Raw genomic sequence first — 10628 nt, forward strand, 5'->3', positions numbered from 1 at the left:
GACGCACGGAGAGAGGTGGCCTTGCATCCTACCATCGGCATAAGGCGATTTAATATTTGTATGTTCGCGAGTATGGCCGCGAGTCGAATTCATCCTCGCTGCTAGATCCTTTCCGCTGATGACAAACGTATGTTTTTTTCCGGGTGATCCGACGTGAAAAGTCACACGGGTGCGGGCAGGTAAACCTACGTCATCCTACGGCTGTACATATCTCTACTATATTAAATGCCTAAAGGTGGTGAGATGGTTGGTACGTCCGTGACTCCAATCCCGGGCGGAGAAAAAAGAAGCGCCACCCACGCACGCACGACTCCGTCAATTTCGTGTTCGTTGCCTTTCTTTCATCCTCAGGGCATCTCCAACCGCGCGACCCAAACGGACGCGCTGGGCCGTCCGGTTTGGGCCGTTTGGATGGCCGAGCGGACACGCGGACAGCGGCCCGCGTCCATTTGGGTCGCGCGCTGCGCCCAACGCGCGGACGCATCGCAAAAAACGTAGAAACAGGAAAACAAAAGAAAATACGAATTTAAACGAAATTATATTGAACATATGCCCTATTTTGGGCAAATTTGTACATAGCCCTATTTTGGGCAAATAAAACTAACAAAAGAAGCCCCTATATGGGCTTTTAAATTTAAACTAATATTTAAAAACCCTCTATTAGGGTTTGGTCGGCGGCGCGGTGGCCGCCGGTGCGCCGCCTAGCCCCTGTGGGCGTCGTCGGCGACGTCGTCGACGTCCCCGGGCGGCGACGCGCTGTTGTGGCTCGACCGCGCCGGGGACTCCGGCCACGGAGACCACAGGGCCTCCTCCCACGGCAAGTGGGGGTCCGGAGCCACCGCGGGCGCGGCGGCGCACGGAGCGCCGCCTCCTCCCCGAGGCGCCGTCGCCTCTCCCGCTGTGCGCGGCGCACAGCCTCTCCCCGGCGCCGCCGCCGGGTCGGCGCGCGGCGCCCGTCCTCTCGCGGCGCCGCTCGTCGGCGCGGCGCTCGGCCTCCTCCCGCCGCGTCGCCTCCTCCTCCTCCTCCCGTCGCGCTGGAGGCCTGGGCGTAGAGCTCCCGCCCTCCGCCTCCTCCACCTCCCGCCGCGCCGCCTCCTCCATTTCGGAGGTGCGAATGGCCGCATGGAGGTGCGGCCATTTCGCCTCCTTCTCCGCCGCCGAGATCATCGGGCGGCGCGGAGGTCCGGGTCCTCCTCCGAGGACTCCGGCTTCGGCTCGAGGAGGAGAGGCGGCGGTTGCGGCAATGCCGCACCGCCGCGGCGGCCTCTCCGATGTGGAGGCCGCGTTGGTTTCCTCCCGACGGCCGCAGCGCCGGCGGACGACGGCGGCCGCTGCTCGCCTCGTCGTCGTTCGCTCCGGAGCGAACCGTCGCTTCGGGGCCATGGCGGCGGTTCTGCTCGGGGAGTGGAGTGGGGACCGGAGTGGAGGGCCGGATCCTCCGATCCCCATTTAATAGTCTCCCGGTCACCGACAGGGTGGGCCCAAGGGAGACGAGGCGACAGCGCGGACGCGAGCGGACGGCGCGTGCCATCCGCGGCCACGCAAACCTAGCCCAGATTTGGGCCGGGTTTGCGTCGTTCCGGACGCCGCGGCCATCCGCTTTTGCGGTGCATCCCCGCGCTGGGCCGCGTTTCTGTCCGGCTCGACCCAAACGGACGCGGGCGCGGTTTGGGTGGCGCGGTTGGAGATGCCCTCATCTCCCCACCTCCGCCTTCGAAGAACAGCGCCGCTACCTGGCATCTCGATCCCCTTCCGACCTGAGCGGCGACAGGCAAAATCGACGGGGCTCATGCAGCGGTGGCCCGGACCTGGAGGCAGCTGCAGCAAAATCGAAGGCCTGGCTCGGAGGCAGCCCGGACCTGGGCGGCGGGGTAGCAGAAATCAAGGGCCGCGGGCCTAATCGCGCCCAGGAATACCCCTAAGACTATGGAATCTCTGGCGCCGGGGCGGACGGTGCCGCCGACGCCATCGATCATGAAGTCTCCACCACTGCCCTTGATCCCCTTCGAGATGCCACCTCGCCTGACCAACATACCCGTGTCGCGGCTGCCGTCTCGCTCGACGTGTTTCTCGATTGTGCCCGTCGCCGCCCACGCTGATTAAAATGCACTAGATCATCGCCTAGATGCCGTACAGGTTCTTCGTTCTCTACAGGTTTCTGTTGGCACCGTATAAATTTGCACTTTTTTTTCATATGTGGTTGCAGCTTGATGTATGTTGCCACTGGATGTTATACTTACAGCCTGAAAGGCTGCCGTAGTAAGGTAAGCCTGGTCGTTGTAGTAGCAAAGGACTTGAACCAACTTCTATTCTTCCCTAATTCATCTATGTTCCTCCAAACATCCATTCATGCTACTGTAATTTCTTTAAAGTTCTACTCTATCTCGTAGATTAGTTGTGTAGAAATAATAATATAGATAATACAGAAGTGAGCTTGAAGTTCAGAACCAATCTGTGTAGAAATAAACTGCAAAGAATACCATAAGCATCATATTTAGTTGAATTAGTTTTAACATAATTTATGTGCTCTGGACAGAACAGAATAGGTCGTATACTCAGATGATAAGAGCCAGAAGGAGATTGTCGAGCTGCTTGGCTTGTGAGTTGTGTCTGCTCCTCCAAGATCGGACCCTGTCTCAGCGCAATGACAGGACAGGATGTCTCCCTGGTGAGAATCGACACTCTGTTCCTTTCAGTTTAGAACCGTGGCATGCTCGTAGGATTTCGTGTGATATTTGCCATGTCAGTCAGTATAGCAAGGACAACACCGAAGATCTTGGAATTTTGATTTCAGGTTTACGTTATTGAGGCAATATTAGAACTCCCATCATTTGTCAAGTTTGATGATGCCGCTGTTACAGAAATTTATTAGCATGCAGAAGTATAATTGGTTTTGCAGAGGAAATATGATTGTAAAGGTATATTTCTGGACTGCATAGATTGCACTACAGAGCACATAAAAATATCTGCATTGTCGACCCTCTTCAGAAGACGTGATTACATAGTTTACCACAGTGAGGAAGCAGGGGATGTTCAACTTCCTTTATTACCGCAGAATCATGACAGAGCTATATTAACACGATACATATTCTCATTAAGTGTTCAAATTGATGACGAATTTTATTATCTTATCTGAAGCTACTGATATTTTTTTCATTCATGTTCTGTAAATTTTATGAAGCTACTAAATATTCCCTTGTACTGAAATTTGATTTTCTACATAATCTGTTTTGAAGAAACTCAGTTTTCCTGTACTTACTAAACTTTACCTTGTTGCTGAAATTTCATGGGAAGGAGGAGCTCAAGGGAGCAGACAAAACAAGGAGAAAGGAGCTAGAAAGTAGAACTGTAGAAGTTATCGTGATAACCTGCAAGCTTTAGTGAACTCCTAATTCCTAACCACCATGTGTTTGATAATTAAACCAGTATAGTTTTCTTTTGATTAAGTAGTTCGACATATAGCACCTAGCTGCACAGGACCGTCTGCAATGGATTTGAGATATCGCTGCACCGGAGTACCAGTTAATGAAATCGATTATTTTGTAAGTTTCCTCACTGTTTCTATATGGGTGACTAGCATATATATTTTCTATTCCAACTTGCAGGAAGTGAGAACATACTACTTAATGAAAAACTATTTGTACGTATACGAAATTGTTAATGTAAAAGGAGAGTTGTAATATTGCCTTCCTTAAGTTTAGAAGATTACTCATTTGATTGCTTTGACAACTATCTGTGCCTTCGGTACAAAATAAGTATGAGAATCAGCAGTGGCAACAATGATCAAGGCCATGGGAAGGAACCATAACCCTACCATTTAGATTTCATTTAAATCTATTTTCCAGTCTTTTCTCTTGATTCTGTTTGTTTTCTGAGCTCAAATGATTATTGGTGGATTAGACTATCTTGCTACGACTTAACACTGCAACGTGGACCTGAGTATGTAGAGAAACAAAAGTTTCTTAACCTCGCCTCTAAAGAAGCACAATGATCATGCTACTGTTGGGATTTCACAAGTAAAACTAAAAAGAAATGCTCCAACAACACTAGCCTTTTACAAAAAAAGTACTACTCATTTTTCATAGTGGTGATCTTTGTGGATTCTTTGTTAATAGGGTCGTTTAGCACAGTGATAATTCTCATGTGCATATTCTTCTCTTCAAGACGTATATTTAACATAGCTTTGAATTTTGCAGTTATTAGCCACTGATACATGTTCATCATGTCAAGCTACCTAATTACATTCACCAGGATGCAGATGACTTACCAAGTGGCCATGGAAGAGGATGTGGCCGCCGGGGATGGGCAGGGGAAGAGGTAAATATCCACCAGTTTACACTAATTGAATTTGACGTGTCTCTGCAAATTGTGCGATCTTGATTCTGCCGATTAAAAGAACTTGATTCATTGTTCAGCCATTTGTAATGTGCATTTGATGTTCATAGGTATCTACAAGAGCTCTCTCTTATGTGTGTCTTTAAGGGTTACTCTTGGTACTAGGACTTTGTTTTGCTGAGCATCATCTCAACCATGAGTACACGATGGAAAATTGTGAGACAAAGTTAAGGGATAGATGGACCTTCATAAAATAGAACTGATCAATGGTCTTTAGTCATTACAATGGTCATGTACGTACTTACGTTTAAGTTTGTTGTCGAATTCTTATAATTATTAATACTGCAATGCGTGAATAATTATTAGTAGTATACATGCTGATTATTTTCTATAATGAATAGGCACTTCCAGTGGTTTAAAGTTTCTTGACAATTTTTGCTTGTACTAAGTTATTTTTTGGATGCATTGAAGCTTAGTTTGTTCATCTATTTATATATAATACATGAAATAGTCTAAGCCTACAAATACGATGCTTATTTACCTTCTACCTAAAACTTGTTGAAGACGATGTAGTTTTTTTGTCGGCTTCCGAATGTTGATTTATCCTCGCTTTTTCAAGGAAAATCTAAAATCTTATCTCAACAGTAAGAAGCCAGTTCTTGCACTTCCATGTGGAATGAGGAGGTCTCCAACCACTCCCTACTCATGATGGAGGCTCGCGTCCGCCATCCGGTAAAAGATATGATCTAGCAGCTGGACATGCACATCCCCACCACTGGACAGATGCCGTATGAGCTGGTGTAGATGTGGAAAAAGCTACTTCTGGGTTGAAAAAGTTATATTAGTACTATTAGCTCTTGTGATTGACATGCAGTGGACTTATCAGATCATGTAAGTTGTGTGTGTTGTACTGAAGTGGTAATAGGCAAGTTAAATTAAGTTTTGTCAATGTGTCACTTTTCTCAATTGAGTCACTGATGCACATATCCAAATCTCTTATCTCAAGTTCAGCTACATAATAATGCATTGCCAAAGAGATCTGTGTCAACTCGTGTAAAAAAATGGTTACGCCGTATTAAACTACAACCTTGATCTTTCAAGTCAAAACTGTACTACCAAGTTTTAGAGAGAATTTAGGACCAACAACACCACCTGCATCTGACACTTGAAATCGTTTAAACCTATATATGCATCGCGATGGTGGTAGGAAAGTGATGAAACCTGAGATTTTTTGCCGCGTACAATTGCCGAAGGTGATGTCAAGAATAGTAGAGATCCGTTAAATATTGAGAAAAGACATACATCATGTCAGAAGAAAGGGAAGAGGTGTGGAAATAAGCAGGACAAGCCAAGCTATGAAAATTCGTTGTAATAGAATATTAGAATGACACAATTAAAAAGATGCAAGTTGCATTATTATTTCATAGCAATGTACGTATATTTAGGTAAACATATTTTATACACATGATCTTTCGTTTCTATTATATTTACATAGAAAAAGACCGTGGCAACGCACGGACAGTCAACTAGTATTACCTAATTGATCGTACGGACATTATTATCTAGCTTCTAGGATTAACATGAAGGCTCGTGGGGAGTCTCCAATTAGTAAATATAAGATTGTAATTGGGATAAAAATGTCAAAGACAAGGGTTATACCCCAATTTTGAATGGTGATGTTTGATTTCAACATGGCATGATCATATGAGTTTCAAAATACTCGTAGATTATTTTATTCAAATAGTTTGAACTACAATTCGTAATGTAAATGAATTTAGTTTTGTGATATTTCACATATTTAATAAGTTATGCTTAAAATCTGAATGTGTGGATTTTATGCACTTAGGTCCTTGTGTTTTACCACATTTGGTAATAAGTTTTAAAGTAAATTCAATTGTACCCTAATGTAGTTGCTCAACTTTTAAGTGTTAATAATATAGAGTTTGTTTCTTATCTCTTTGATGGGTATAGATCTCTCCCATCTCTAGGGTTTAATAATAAGCTTGTGTTGGTGTTAAATTCAAAAGTTTAGTTCAAGAAATACCATGAGGTTCATGGTAGGAATATTTATTTGTTAAAGACATGGAAAAGATATGTTAAGAATGGTTTCTCCATTTTATTGTTAATTGATTTCCAATTTGAATAGATGTTCATATGTTATGGTAAGGAATAACATGTTATGACCTTTAATAAGATCAAGTAGTTGATCCTTGATTAATGTGTTCTTGTGTTGGTTTTAATTTCATTTGATCTAACCCCTTAGATCAAATCACCTCTACCCAAAACAAGGTTTTTACAAAGTCACATTGAGGTTTATAGTGCTTGACTTGATGAGCTACTTAAATTCCACCAAGGTCAAGTGAAACTTCAGTTACTGTGACTGTTTTACTTTAAAGCGCGAAAATTCCCCAGATTTTCTACGCATAAATGCAATGCACACTTCTGTTTCCTCAATTTTTGTAACCCCAAATCCTGAGATATTACACCACATCTGCCCCATGTGCTCTAGATTCAGCGAGGATGGTGGCCACCTGTTCCTCAACTGCAAACTTGTTCATGCTCTGTGGAGAGAGCTGAATCTTGATCACATTAGAACTAAGCTGAAGTCCTGCTTTGATGCTAAGAATGTCGTTGCTCAGATTCTCAACACGCCCGACCAGGAGAAGCTAAAGTGTGTTGCCCTGCTGTCGGTTTGGTAGCGAGTGAGGAACAAGTGTAATGCCGGCGAGTCCACAGCCTCATCGGTGTCTGTGAACCATCAGGTCCTTTACCTTGCCTCTGAGTTTGACGGGTTCTATAAAAATCTGAAGAGGGAGTGTCAATCTGCTCCACAAGCCAAATGGCGTCCTCCGGAGTCTGATGTTCTAAAGATCAACATTGATGGCAGCATGAACCCGGCCACTGATTCTGCTGGATGGGGTTTCGTCATCAGAGATAGACTGGGTGAGGTTGCTGGAGCGGGAGCTGGTTAGCTGAATGATGTTCGAGATGCACTCCATGCTGAGGCTGAGGCCTGTCTGCAATCACTCCTGCAGGCACAAAGTTGGGGCATATCTCACGTCCAGGTTGAGACTGATTCACAGTTGCTGGTACAAGCGATCAATGGTGGTGAGCAAGATCTATCAAAAAATGGAGCTATCTTTAGGGAGATTAAATTCCAGATTTCTTTGAACTTTCCTTGTTTTAGTATCTCGTATTACCCTCGGGCCTGTAATCAAGTGGCAGACGCAATGACGTCACTTGGCGCAAGATCAGGACTCAGACCCCCAGCCTTCTGTCCGGGTTGTGTTCCTGATTTTGTGAATGTTTTGGTAGCCAGCGATGTTGCTGGTCTTACCGTTTAATGGAATGCTTGTTTCCATCTCAAAAAAAACCATGCGATCCATCTTCGCCATATTGCTAGGGGTGTTCCCAGCTCCAAGGGTCGTCATTGCGGTTGGTGATGACTAGCTTCGACCGCGAGAAGATTTTGAATGCCTTCCAGTAGTTCTTCACCTGTATCCACTCTGCTTGTTCTTGATCTTGTATGTGATTGTGATATGAAAGTGGGGGCGATAGCAGAAGTGAAGTTCAGAGTCCTTCCTTTCAGGGTGAAAACACAATGTTCGCTCTTAACTGGTTGTGTCTGGCAATAACCTTGTTGGAGACATTGTTTTGAGAGCGGGAACTATCTTTAGGGTGGAAACCTAAGATCTTTGATCGGGTGACGATGGCGCTGGTGCACTGTTCCTTTCTTGGAGGCGTCGCTTTTAAGAGTCTATATTTCATGTGTTGTCTTGGTGGTGGATGTACTGCTGTTGCTAGGTCTAGGATGCTGTGGCGGGACTTTTATTTCTTAGTTTTCTTTTCTCTTTTTTTGCTGTGTGCATCCGTACTGCCATTAGGGTGGTACATTATTGCAGAAAAACCTGGATGTAATTGGTATCTTCTGATATTAATATATTTTCTTTATCGAAAAAATATATCTTTGCTACTATATGAAATTATGAATACAAGTTTCTACCTTTCAAAAAACCCAAGCTCCTCCTCCTCCTCCCCCCTTCTCGTAGCAAGGACTCGCCGCCGAGCAGGAGCAGGAGCACGAGCACCTTCGTTCCAGGAAGCCCCCGATCTGGTGAGGGCATCCTATTGGGCGTGTGCCGCGATGGTGTTCCTTTGGAGGAAGCCCTCTGCTGGTTGGTAGCATGCCAGGCTCTCCGGTGCGCGCAACCGCGCGGCCTCTCCCCACGCGCGTTCCTCCGTTGCTGACGTGTTGTTCTGCCGGACGCGGCGTGCGAGAGGTGCTGGACATGGTGCGGCCGGTGCTGGGGCTCTCGATAGACATCTGAATACTACAAGCCTATTTTGTACTTTGATCGCTAACTTTGCTTGATGGTGCGCCTTTACATTGAAGCACCTGTTGATGTGTGCTACCCTGCTGCCAAGAAAAAATGGGGATGCATGTATAATAGCAAGGATTGGCCTAATGTTCCAGTGTCCTGCATTTTTGAAGATCGAAGTCGCAGTTGCTGCCAATGCCAGAACAGAGCAATCTGTGTAGTATTGTGGTTCCTGGATGTGAAGAGCATCTTCTATTTTCGTAGCTAGGACGTTGACCTGCAACCAAAGAAGGTTCTAGCTGGGAGTAGCAGCAGTTAGTAAGTATTTATCCTGTGATGCCATCACCTCCTCTAGCTTTGAGCCTTGCATGATTGCATTAGCTGCTGGATACACCTGCGATTGTTTACAATTTCTTTTTACCAAACAGAGCATCATTTTTTGCCTTCCAAAGGCACCACAAAAAAGTGTATAAACAAGTTATAGTGATATGTGGGTGAGCAGAATCCAAAAAAACGTTAAGCATTTGTGGAATTGAATGGTTATCTTCAGCAAATACCTCTGTTCTTATATACCAAGGAGAGGAAAACCAAGCAGCTTTTGAGAAAGGTCATACAAATAGCATGTGCATTTCATGCTCTAGGCTGCCACATCTAGCACAATTTCCACTATATGGTTGGAAACCTACTTGCATGCTTACCGGTTGGAAGAGCTTGACGAAGAAGTCTCCAGGCAAATTTTGGACACTTGGCGCAATGAGTTTCTCCCTCCAAACCTTATTGAGAAGATTAACTGTCTGTGAAGGAACAATTTTCCGTCTCTGGTTTGCTGGTAGTGCAAATATCCTCTTTTTAAAGAAATTCCTTACAAAACTCACATCTATTATTTGAAACTTTTGGTGGACAGATCTGAAAGAAGAACCATCTACGAAGGCACTCTGCTTAAGAGCATGGGCAGACATCTGCGTAGAAAAAAAAAGATTGGTGGTTTAGGTATTAGAAATTTGCAGGCTATTAATCAGGGTCTGATTCTTTCTAGCGGCTTGGAGGTTAGCAAAGGAACCCCAGAGTTATCTTGCTCTCATTCTAAAAAAAATTTACAAATAAAAAAAAAACCCACCCTGTGAGAGCCAGTACTAGTAATTCCATCGCTAGCACCCGTGAGAAACCCATCCCTTACCCCCGTGCGGCGGCGCCCCGCGCCGCACCGGGGTGCCCCCGCCGCCTCTCCTCCTCATCTCCTCTTCGGTGCCTCTCCTCCCGCCGCCGCTGCCGGAGGCGTCATCAGGCAAAGCCCGTGTGGCGTGGTGGTGGCTGCGACGGAAATCCTCGGTCCCCATGGAGGCGCAGTGGCAGCGCCCGCTCCGGCCATCTGCGACCATCTGCAGGCGACGGAGGCAGCCTGGGATCCCGAGGGGTCTTCAGGTGACGGATGCGGCGTGGGGCAAGAAGGCCCGATCTGAGCCCAGATGGGTTTGGCCGGGCCATCCTCACCTCGACGACCTCGACGTTGGCAGCCGACGGTGCTCCTAGGGTGGTCCTGCAGCATGAGGAATCCGTGGTGGTGGTGGTCTCTTTCGCCAGAGGGGATCGGCCAGTTTGTGGCTATTTTGGCGGTTCTCGCAATCCAGCAAATAGTCACCGACGGCGAGGCGTGGCTGCCGGTGAAAGCAGGAGTGAAAGCAGGCCCTGATTTCGGTCATGGCGGACGATAACGGTGCCTGTTCGTCGCTACCTTGTTGAAGGCCCTGATTACGTTTTCTTCTCCCCTGGGCTGCTTCGGGAGAAACCCCAGACCCGGGTCTCCCGGATCGGACGATGACGATGTGTAGCGTCGTTCTACCTGTGGGGGGCATCATTTTTGGAGCAGACAAGGCATGGTGGTGCTGAGGTGGAGCGGTATGTTGTTTTTTGTGTCGGCGTCATCGAGTCTCGGCAGCATGGTGCAGTGGTGTCTCGGAGACGGACGCAGTGTGA

At 46.5% G+C, this 10628-nt stretch overlaps 1 long non-coding RNA gene across 5 annotated transcripts; it reads left to right on the top strand.

Annotated features, from left to right (window-relative positions):
* Nucleotides 1-1658: 1658 nt before the first annotated feature.
* LOC127320933 (uncharacterized) lies at nt 1659-5301 on the top strand. Of its 5 annotated transcripts, none has more exons than XR_007863684.1 (3): nt 1659-3542; nt 4197-4317; nt 4981-5301. It is a non-coding gene; the product is annotated as an uncharacterized lncRNA (long non-coding RNA). The 5 variants fall into 5 exon arrangements; XR_007863682.1 differs by having other exon boundaries at nt 1659-2264; nt 2537-4317; XR_007863686.1 differs by having other exon boundaries at nt 1659-2264; nt 2542-4317.
* Nucleotides 5302-10628: the final 5327 nt, after the last annotated feature.

The sequence above is a fragment of the Lolium perenne genome, chromosome 6 (genome assembly GCF_019359855.2).
Source record: "Lolium perenne isolate Kyuss_39 chromosome 6, Kyuss_2.0, whole genome shotgun sequence".
NCBI classification, from domain to species: domain Eukaryota; kingdom Viridiplantae; phylum Streptophyta; class Magnoliopsida; order Poales; family Poaceae; genus Lolium; species Lolium perenne.